Raw genomic sequence first — 9,139 nt, 5'->3', positions numbered from 1 at the left:
TTCAGCTTATCAGTCATTTTAAGCAGTGGTTATGCATGACAAACTCAGAAGAGTATCCACCAGTATTAGAAATGCAATGAATATTTGTTAAATGAATTAATGCTGTTTCCACACTAACCTCCTCTTGAGACATTTTCTTCTTTCTTTTTGATCTGACTTAAGCTCTTTGTTAGACAAAAACCGTGTCTATGCCTGTTTCATTCATGACTTTACCCCTTACCGCCACCAATTTACATAAGGTATTTCTTGGTATTTATGCATTCACCATATCTGGGGCATCAAGGCAACTTTTAAACACAGTGATTTCATTTATTTCTCAGAACAAACACCTCAAATTATATAGCATTGCCTTCATTCTGGAAACGAGAAAAGTAAAGTTAGGAATATTTTAGTTGATTTGGTGAGATCACTAATTTAAAAAGTGAGGGAGTCATGATTTAAACGCAAGTTTCCCTGATTTCAAATACCATGTCTGTGCAACTGATCTAGCCTCTTTAACCATAAAATGTGATTTTCAAATAAATAAAAAGTTCAGGTCGGAATGGTAATACAGGGGTTATGAAATTTGCCTTGCATGCAGCTGGCCGCGGTCCAAATCCCTGGAACCATATATAATCCCCTGAGCACCAACAGGAGTCATCCCCAGACACCCCAAGAGTTATCTCTGAGCTCAGGAGTAAGCCCTGAGCCCTTCTTGGTGTGACAAAGAAAAAAAAAATGCCCTAAAAGAGATGAAAACTTGGGACTGGAGCAGTAGTAGAGCAGCTAGGGCACTTGTCTTGCATGCAGCTTCCTCAGGCAACATCACGTGCATCACAGACGATCCCCAGAGCCCACCAGGAGTGATGTCTGAGTGCGGAGCCAGGAGTACGCCCTGAGCACCACCAGGCGTGGCTCAAATAAAACACGAAACCAAACAAGAAATGGAAGCTTCATTCAAGAGAGGGTTTAATATACTCATCCCTTGCTGCGCGGCCGCCACTGTTCAGATGTCTCATCATCCTGCCTCCCCAAATCAAAGTTCAAGCACAGTCTGCTCACAACAAGACAGAAGAAGGCCCCACCCACTGAGATCAAGAAAAGCAACACAGAGTACAGCTTCAAAATCCAGTGCATCTCACATTCAAAAGAACAAAAGTAACAGTGCTGGCATGGGTGTGGGAAAAAAGGTACACTCTTTCACTGTTGGTGGGAATGCCAACTGGTCCGGCCTTTCTGGAAAACATTATTTACAGTCCTTCAAAAACTAGAAATTGAGCTTCCATATGACCCTGCAATACTATTTCTGGGAATATATCCTGAGGATGCAAAAAAAAGCACAGTAGAAATGACATCTGTACCTATATATTCATTGCAGCACTGTTAACAATAGCCAAAATCTGGAAACAACCCGAGTGCCCTAAAACAGATGACTGGTTAAAGAAACTTTGGTACATCTACACAATGGAATACTATGCAGCTGTTGGGAGAGATGAAGCCATGAAACTTGCTTATAACTGGATAGACATGGAGAGTTATCATGCGAAGTGAAATGAGTCAGAAACAGACATAGAAGGACTGCACTCATTTGTGGAGTATAGAAAAACATCACATGAGGCTGACACCCAAGGACAGTAGATACAAGGGCCAGGAGGATTGCCCCATAGCTGGAAAACTGCTTCATGAGTGGAGGAGAGAAGGCAGATGAAACAGAGAAGGGATCACTAAGAAAATGATGGCTGGAGGGAATCAGTCGGGATGGGAGATGCATGCCGAAAGTAGATAATGGATCAAACATAATGACGTCTCAGTGTCTGTGCTGCAAGCCATAATGCCCAAAAGTAGAGAGTATGGGGAATATTATCTGCCATGGAGGCAGGGGGAGAGTGGGAAAGGGGGAGTATACCGGGGATATTGGTGGTGGGGAATGTGCACTGGTGGAGGGATGGGTGTTTGATCATTGTGAGATTGTAACCCAAACACGAAAGCTTGTAACTATCTCACGGTGATTCAATAACATTTAAAAAAAAATCCAGTGCATCAGACACCTCTATGCTTTAATCACACGAAAGTCAAGGAGAAGGTGGTGAACAGGAAGCATTCTAGATTTTCCTCTTCCCTGCCCTTCTCTGTGGTGGCGGTGACTGTGACTCTAAGGCACATCCCTGCAGAGTCAGTGACTGCTTGCCCTTGGTAGCGTGGGGTGGTCCCTCACACGTGCAGAGCAAGCCACTACCACTAAGCTACATCCACAAGGCCCCAGTCATATATATCTTTTATCACCGCCTCCACACAATTCCAGAGAATGCAACATCCCACAAGGAGAACATTTTCCCTCTATGTTCTAGAGACCCTGGGCTGACAGGAGAGCCCTTTCCAGGTTGAAGCGAGTTTTCTATGTGCAAGGTCTGAATTCAATCCCTGGCACTGCCTTTTTTCTGGGGTACTGAGCAGGAATAACCCCTGAGTACCACTGGGTATGGCCCCAGAACAGTGAGGAGTGGGGGGGGGGGGGGGAAAGAGAGAGAGAGAGAGAGAGAGAGAGAGAGAGAGAGAGAGAGAGAGAGAGAGAGAGAGAGAGAGAGAGAGCCTTTCTGAATATCACTGATAAATGCTTCTATGCAAGCACACCCATCACCTACACTTCAGAAAGGTGGAATTGTCATGCCAGATAAAACCATGAGCCCGTGGGGGTTAAGTAGTTTCAAAACTCAGTATGCAGAACATGGGTGTGGGGCCTCGCATGCTGTTCAGATTGCAAGTTCCTGGACGTGAGCTCTATATTCTGCTTCAATGGAATGACTTGCTGCCCAGGAATCTGCTTTGTTGAACAATCAATGTAGCAGTTCAAGGCTGCAAGTAGGTGGTGGTTAAGCCACCTTTGAGGAACCATGAGAACAGCATCAAAAGGGGAAAGGGGTAGAATCAAGGGGGCATGGGTGCCAAAGTCAACTTCTGCTGACTTCTAGGCTGTGCCAAGGGCTGGCCCTGGTGGGGAGGCATAATTAGTGTGGGTAAAGGGATTTCATATCTTTGGGTGGAAAATCATCTGCATGTGCCAAATATCAATATTGTGTTTCATCTGAGCCTCTCTGTTGGCTTTCTCCTGCCACACCTTTCAAACTGTGGTGATGGGAACAATAACAAGCCTGTTATTTGGTTCCCTTGGATGTATTTTTGGTGTATTTTCCCCCAAAATCGTATGTTCATTGTTATACCCATTTAACTTTGTTAGCTTGATATGATTGATAAAAGGCAATGACATATTTTTACTGTGTCCTTCACCCTGGTCTTCCTTTTTTTTTAACTTTAAAATGTTCCTTTATATGGCAAATTTCTTGGTAGCTTAGAGCACCTCATATTTTGTTCCCACTAATAATGCTCTGTTTCGTAACAGCTGTAGGTAGAAAGACAAAATAGTTTCCTCACTACACCATCTTCATTTCATAAAGAAGGTGAATCAAAAGAAGAGATGAAGCTTGTCTCTACATCTGGGGCGATTTCTCTACGAAAGAAAAAGGATGCAGTAAGTAATAAGGAATGAGACAAAGAATCTAGTATGGACTTTGGCTCGTTCTGGCTGACTGCTTGGCCTCAGAAACAAGCCACTTGCCTTTCAAGTCTCTGTCATGTGTGAAACAGCAGAGCTGGGTTAGATGAATGCCACTTCCCTCTCCCCAACCAATCTTGGTGAGTCTGAGTGATTGCGTCATTCCTTAGGAAGCATTCAACAGAACATAGTCAATAGAAATGCAGCCGGTTCTTGATAATTTCTTCTAGAAGAAAGAAATAATTTTGCGAATCATCCAAAAGCTATGTTCATCTCCCTACAGCTCAGTAATGGTATAGTGATAGTACCAATAGTAAAAAAAAAACAAGAAAGAAAGATCTGAAAACCCGTTCAGTCTTTCCTTTATGCAAAACATTGCATGGAAGTGAACTCTGCCATCTTGTTTTGCTTATTATCACTCATACCTAATGAGGAGGTAAGGCAGGAAAAGCAGCAAATGGATATTTTTCATTGAAATTCTTCCCTGTTAGCTTATTTGAGCACAAAAAAGAACCTCAAACCTCAAGTCTCTCTAATTTTCTACTGGAAAACAGATTGAGCTAACAAATAATCAACTAGTGAATGGTTTGTACAATATTTATGGAACATCTACAAGAATAACTACTGAACTAATAACAATGGGGAATTCAAAAGAATTGGACACACAGGTCCCCATATTCAGAGAATCTGTAATCCATTGCTTTGATAAAAAAATATGAAAAAGGGGCTGGAGCAATAGCACAGCGGGTAGGGCGTTTGCCTTGCACGCGGCCGACCCGGGTTCAATTCCCAGCATCCCATATGGTCCCCTGAGTACCTCCAGGAGTGATTCCTGAGTGAAGAGCCAGGAGTAACCCCTGTGCATCGCCAGGTGTGACCCAAAAAGCAAAAAAAAAAAAAAAATATGAAAAAGACAAAATTATATATCATTTTATATGCAAATAACATATTTTTAGTGGAGAAAATAACAAAAGTACCCATACCTATAATTTTGCTGGTTATTTGAGATAAAAGATGTGAGTACAGAATCTTCTTTTCTTTTTTAAAATTTTTTTCTAATTGTTTTTATGGAACCACTGTGAGATAGAGCCTTACAAAGCTGTTCATGATTAGGTTTCAGTTTTATACTGTTCCAACACCCATCCCTCCACCAATGTACATTTCCCAGTGCCAGTGTCACCAGTTTCCCTCCCACCACCCCCGGCCCCCCAACTTCCAGCCTGCCTCTAGCCTATATAGATACTGCAAGGTTATCAAGAATACCCCTTTACCTACTCTTAACACTCAGTTCTTGTCCAGAGTGATCATTATCAGCTGTTATTGTGATACTATTCCCTTCTCTATCTCACCTACCCTCTGCCCCACACACACTTGTGGTTAAGAATCTTATTTTCTAACTTGTAAAAAAATGTCATGCAATATGTCCAATGAATTCACTGTCACTGTATCACTGTCATCCAGTTGCTCATCTATTTGCTCAAGCGGGCACCAGTAATGTCTCCATTTTGAGGCTTGTTGTTACTGTTTTTGGCATCTAGAATACACCATGGGTAAGCTTGCCAGGCTCTGCCGTGCAGGCAAGATACTCTCGGTAGCTTGCCGGGCTTTCCAAGAGGGACAAAGGAATTGAACCCTGGTTGGCTGTGTGCAAGGCAAACACCCTACCTGCTGTGCTATCTCTCCAGCCCAGAAATGAATCCAGAAATGAATCCAGAAATGAATCCAGAAATGAATCAGAAAAGAATTCAGAAATAAATTGACGTTTATTATAAAATGCATTTCAGTTTTATAAGATGCTTTGTCTTTGCATTCTCTCTATTTAGTATATCTTATGGTAATAGATTCTGGAATTTTCTAAACAGATTATAGACTTGATCTGGGTGCTGCAGCAATATTACAGCTGGTAGGACATTTACCTCGCTCATGACTGACCTGGGTTCAATCCCCAAGATTGTATATGGTCCCCTGAGCACTGCCAAGAGTGATCTCTAAGTGCAGAGCCAGGAGTAAACCCTGAGCACTTGCCTGGTATGGCCCCCAAAAAGAAACTTGACCTGAAAATCCTCCCCAGGAAAAAGAGAGAGAGAGAGAGAGAGAGAGAGAGAGAGAGAGAGAGAGAGAGATGATTAAAATCTCCAATTTGGGTTCATCATCTGACCAGCTTGCACCATGTCACTCTTGCTTAAAAGCTAGATCAGAATCCGCTTTGTTAGGAAGGCGGTATAATGCTATTCAAGATTAGATTTCAGAGACAGCTCTGAATGTTTTAAAAATCTTATTTCCAAGTTCCCAGGGGGAGTCCATTTTTTTAAGATCAGTCCTTTAACATGTTTTTGAAATCTTTTGTAAGTTCTAAAGAAATATTTTCAAATCGGGCTGGACAAAGAACAGAGTTTCTTAATGGAAGTTTTGCATCATGCCTGAAAATTAGTTAGGAAAATGGACAAATCCTATGGGTTTTGTCCTCTTAGAGATTATTTTTTTCAAAAACAAAAGAGAAGGTCCCTATAATGGAAAACCAGTTCCAAGATATACAACTTAAGAGAAATATGGGAAAGGAACTATTTTTCTCCAAAATTCTTTCCTTCCTTCTCCTTGTTCTAAATGGTTATTTTTGTGGGTTTTTTTCCCTTCCCAATAGAACAATAGACTCTTATTTCTACAAAATAAACCATGCAAGCAATCATAAAATACTTCCCTAACGGAAGACAGATAAAAGAAAGAGAGAAAATCCACTCCCTAATAAAAAAAAAAAAAAGGAATATCTCCAGCTCTGTACATATTCAGATGGAAAAAAAATAAAATGAGCTTTTAACATAATGATTTTACTGTTTAGAGCATTCCATCCTTGTATTCACATTTTGAAACTTGTGCCAAACTATTCAAAGGTAGTAGAGGATGCGTGAGGAAGATCAGAAAACAAGTACATCTTGGCATCCCAGCTTAACTGTGCCACAGGCACAGATTATGAAATAAAAAATTGTTCCTCAAGTGGAAAGGTGTGTCTATTTGTCCCTTGAATACCAAGGTTTCTATTTGAGTTTTGTTTTCAACGAAATGATCAGAACATCTAATTGTAGATTAGATGGTGGGTAAAATTGTGAAGTAGCCAGTAATTGCGAATGCTTACCTTACACCAGGAGCTTTACACAATCTAGGAATTAGTCTGCAAAACATTCCTCCCAGGAAAATACTACAACTTTATCAACCAGGAGCTGAAGCCCAAATGCTAAAGTAATTAACCCAGGTTCACCCAACTTAGAACTTGAGCCAAACTTTTGAGCCAGTTATTTCTAGCTCAAATGCTTTGGTAAGACCTGGCCTTCCTCTCTACCACCTCTCCATTCAGGGGGTTCAGAACATGCCACCCATGATGTATATTGATTTAATTTGAAGTAAAATTACTTGAGAAACAGGATATGAGAAACACCTCTCTGATCTCTCCCTTTCTACCTAAAATCAGGTAAGAGTTCCCATGAGAAAGTTGCCTTCTCTATACCATGGAAAGAAAGATATTCTTATCACTGGAGATTGGTAACTGCTGTCGAGAGGCACTTGCATGCCAGAACCTATGAAGAAGTAACTATATCTAGGCTGGAGAGATAGTACACAAAATAAGGTGTCTACTGTACATGAGGGATGGGCTGGAGCGATAGCACAGTGGGTAGGGCGTTTACCTTGCACGGGGCCAACCTGGGTTTGATTCCTCCATCCCTCTCAGAGACCCCGGCAAGCTACTGAGAGCATCCCACCCGAATGGCAGAGCCTGGCAAGCTACCTATGGAGTATTTGGTATGCCAAAAACAGTAACAAGTCTCACAAGGGAGACGTTACTGTTGCCCGCTTGAGAAAACTGATGAACAATGTGACGACAGTGCGACAGTGCTACTGTACATGAGGCCAATCCCAATTCCATCTCCGGTAACTTATATGGTCCCCTGAGCACTGCCAAGAGTGATCCCTGAGCACAAAAACCAGGAATAGGCCCTAACCACCAGGAATAACACCCCCCATAATAACTAACTAAATAACTAGATCTTTGTTATATTCCCTCATCTACTTATTAGTTATTGTCCTACAATTTATTGCCACTAGGCCAAGCCTCTTTGTCCTATCTTATCATCACAATTTGCCATTCTTTGAAGACATATATGAGCGGTAGAACCTGATGGATTGGGGGATATTAATTTTCCTTTAAAGACTCTTGTGTGCATATAGAAGTAATAAATAAAATTTTCATGGTTTTTCTCCTGTCAATGTGTTTTGTATCATCTTAACTCTAAGGTCTAACCCAAAACACAAGAGGGAAAAGAGGAAGTTTTTCCTTCCCTAGCATCTACCAAAGATATTACACTTTTCTAGGGTCTTCCTATCATGAAGAAAATACAAACAATTCACATAATTTGTTAATGATTTAATATGTTATCTGTCCAAGAATCATACTGGAAAGAATAATATTTTAACTTGGGTCTCCAGGGGCAACATTTCAAAGCATCCGGAAAGGAAGGATTTTTTAAGGCGAAGGTGAAACTTAGTCAATATATTTCACACACCGCACATGGGGCTATTGTGTTGCATAACTTCAGGGTCAAGAACATTCACATCTAAAACAGTGTTGTTCCTCTGAATTGTGCAGGGGAGACACATGGATTTCTGACCATAGGGGACCATGCCCCAAGTAACTATCCATTGCAAGCATTGAAAGTCTTATTGATCATCATCTAACATTGCTTATTTTACAGAAGAGAAACTAAACCCTGGGAGATTAACTGCTTTAAGAATACCAGAGCTAAAATTATAATAATTCTGGGACTGGAGTGATAGCACACCGGGTAGGGCGTTTGCCTTGCACTTGGCTGACCCAGGTTCGATTCCCAGCATCCCATATGGTCCTCTGAGCACCGCCAGGGATAATTCCTGAGTGCAGAGCCAGGAGTGACCCCTGTGCATCACCAAAAAGCAAAATAAATAAAAATATAAATAAAATTATAATAATTCTTAGTAAAGGTAGGAGCAAAGATGTGGGAGTAAGGTGAGGAAACCAAGGCTCAAAAGAGACTAGTTTACAAATCTGCCAACTGGATGTCATAGATGCAGAACACAAGACCAAACAAAAGACCCTTCCTCTTTTCTTTGCCCACTTTGCAACTAATTAGCCTGTCAAAAATCCAAGGATTGACCTGATGTAGCAAATATTTTATCTCCCATACATGAAATAGAATCACAATCCAGACACAACTTTTCCTTCTCAGAAAAAATATCATGGATATTTTAACCCCAAACTTGCCAGCTCTAAAATACATTTTTTGTGGATCCAATGATTCCTTATACTGTACTTTAACCTCAGAATAAAAGAGAATTGTTTTGAAATTTTGCTTAATCTCCTAATTGCATGCCTAGAGCTCCGCAGTAGTGACTTTTAAATAGTGTGGGTTCTCAGGGAAGAGTTTCAAGCATTTCATCTGTGAATTACTAGATTATCTATCCAAAAGCATGCTAAATCACCAGGGATGCTAACAGGATTAAAAGGACTTGAGGATTGATTGTCCTCTCTCAATCTTCTTTGTCGCCTTCTCTTGAAGCATGATGTAACTTCCAAGTTTTCCTTGA

The sequence above is a fragment of the Sorex araneus genome, chromosome 1 (genome assembly GCF_027595985.1).
Source record: "Sorex araneus isolate mSorAra2 chromosome 1, mSorAra2.pri, whole genome shotgun sequence".
In the NCBI taxonomy this organism is placed as follows: domain Eukaryota; kingdom Metazoa; phylum Chordata; class Mammalia; order Eulipotyphla; family Soricidae; genus Sorex; species Sorex araneus.
Note: the sequence above shows the minus strand (reverse complement) of the source record.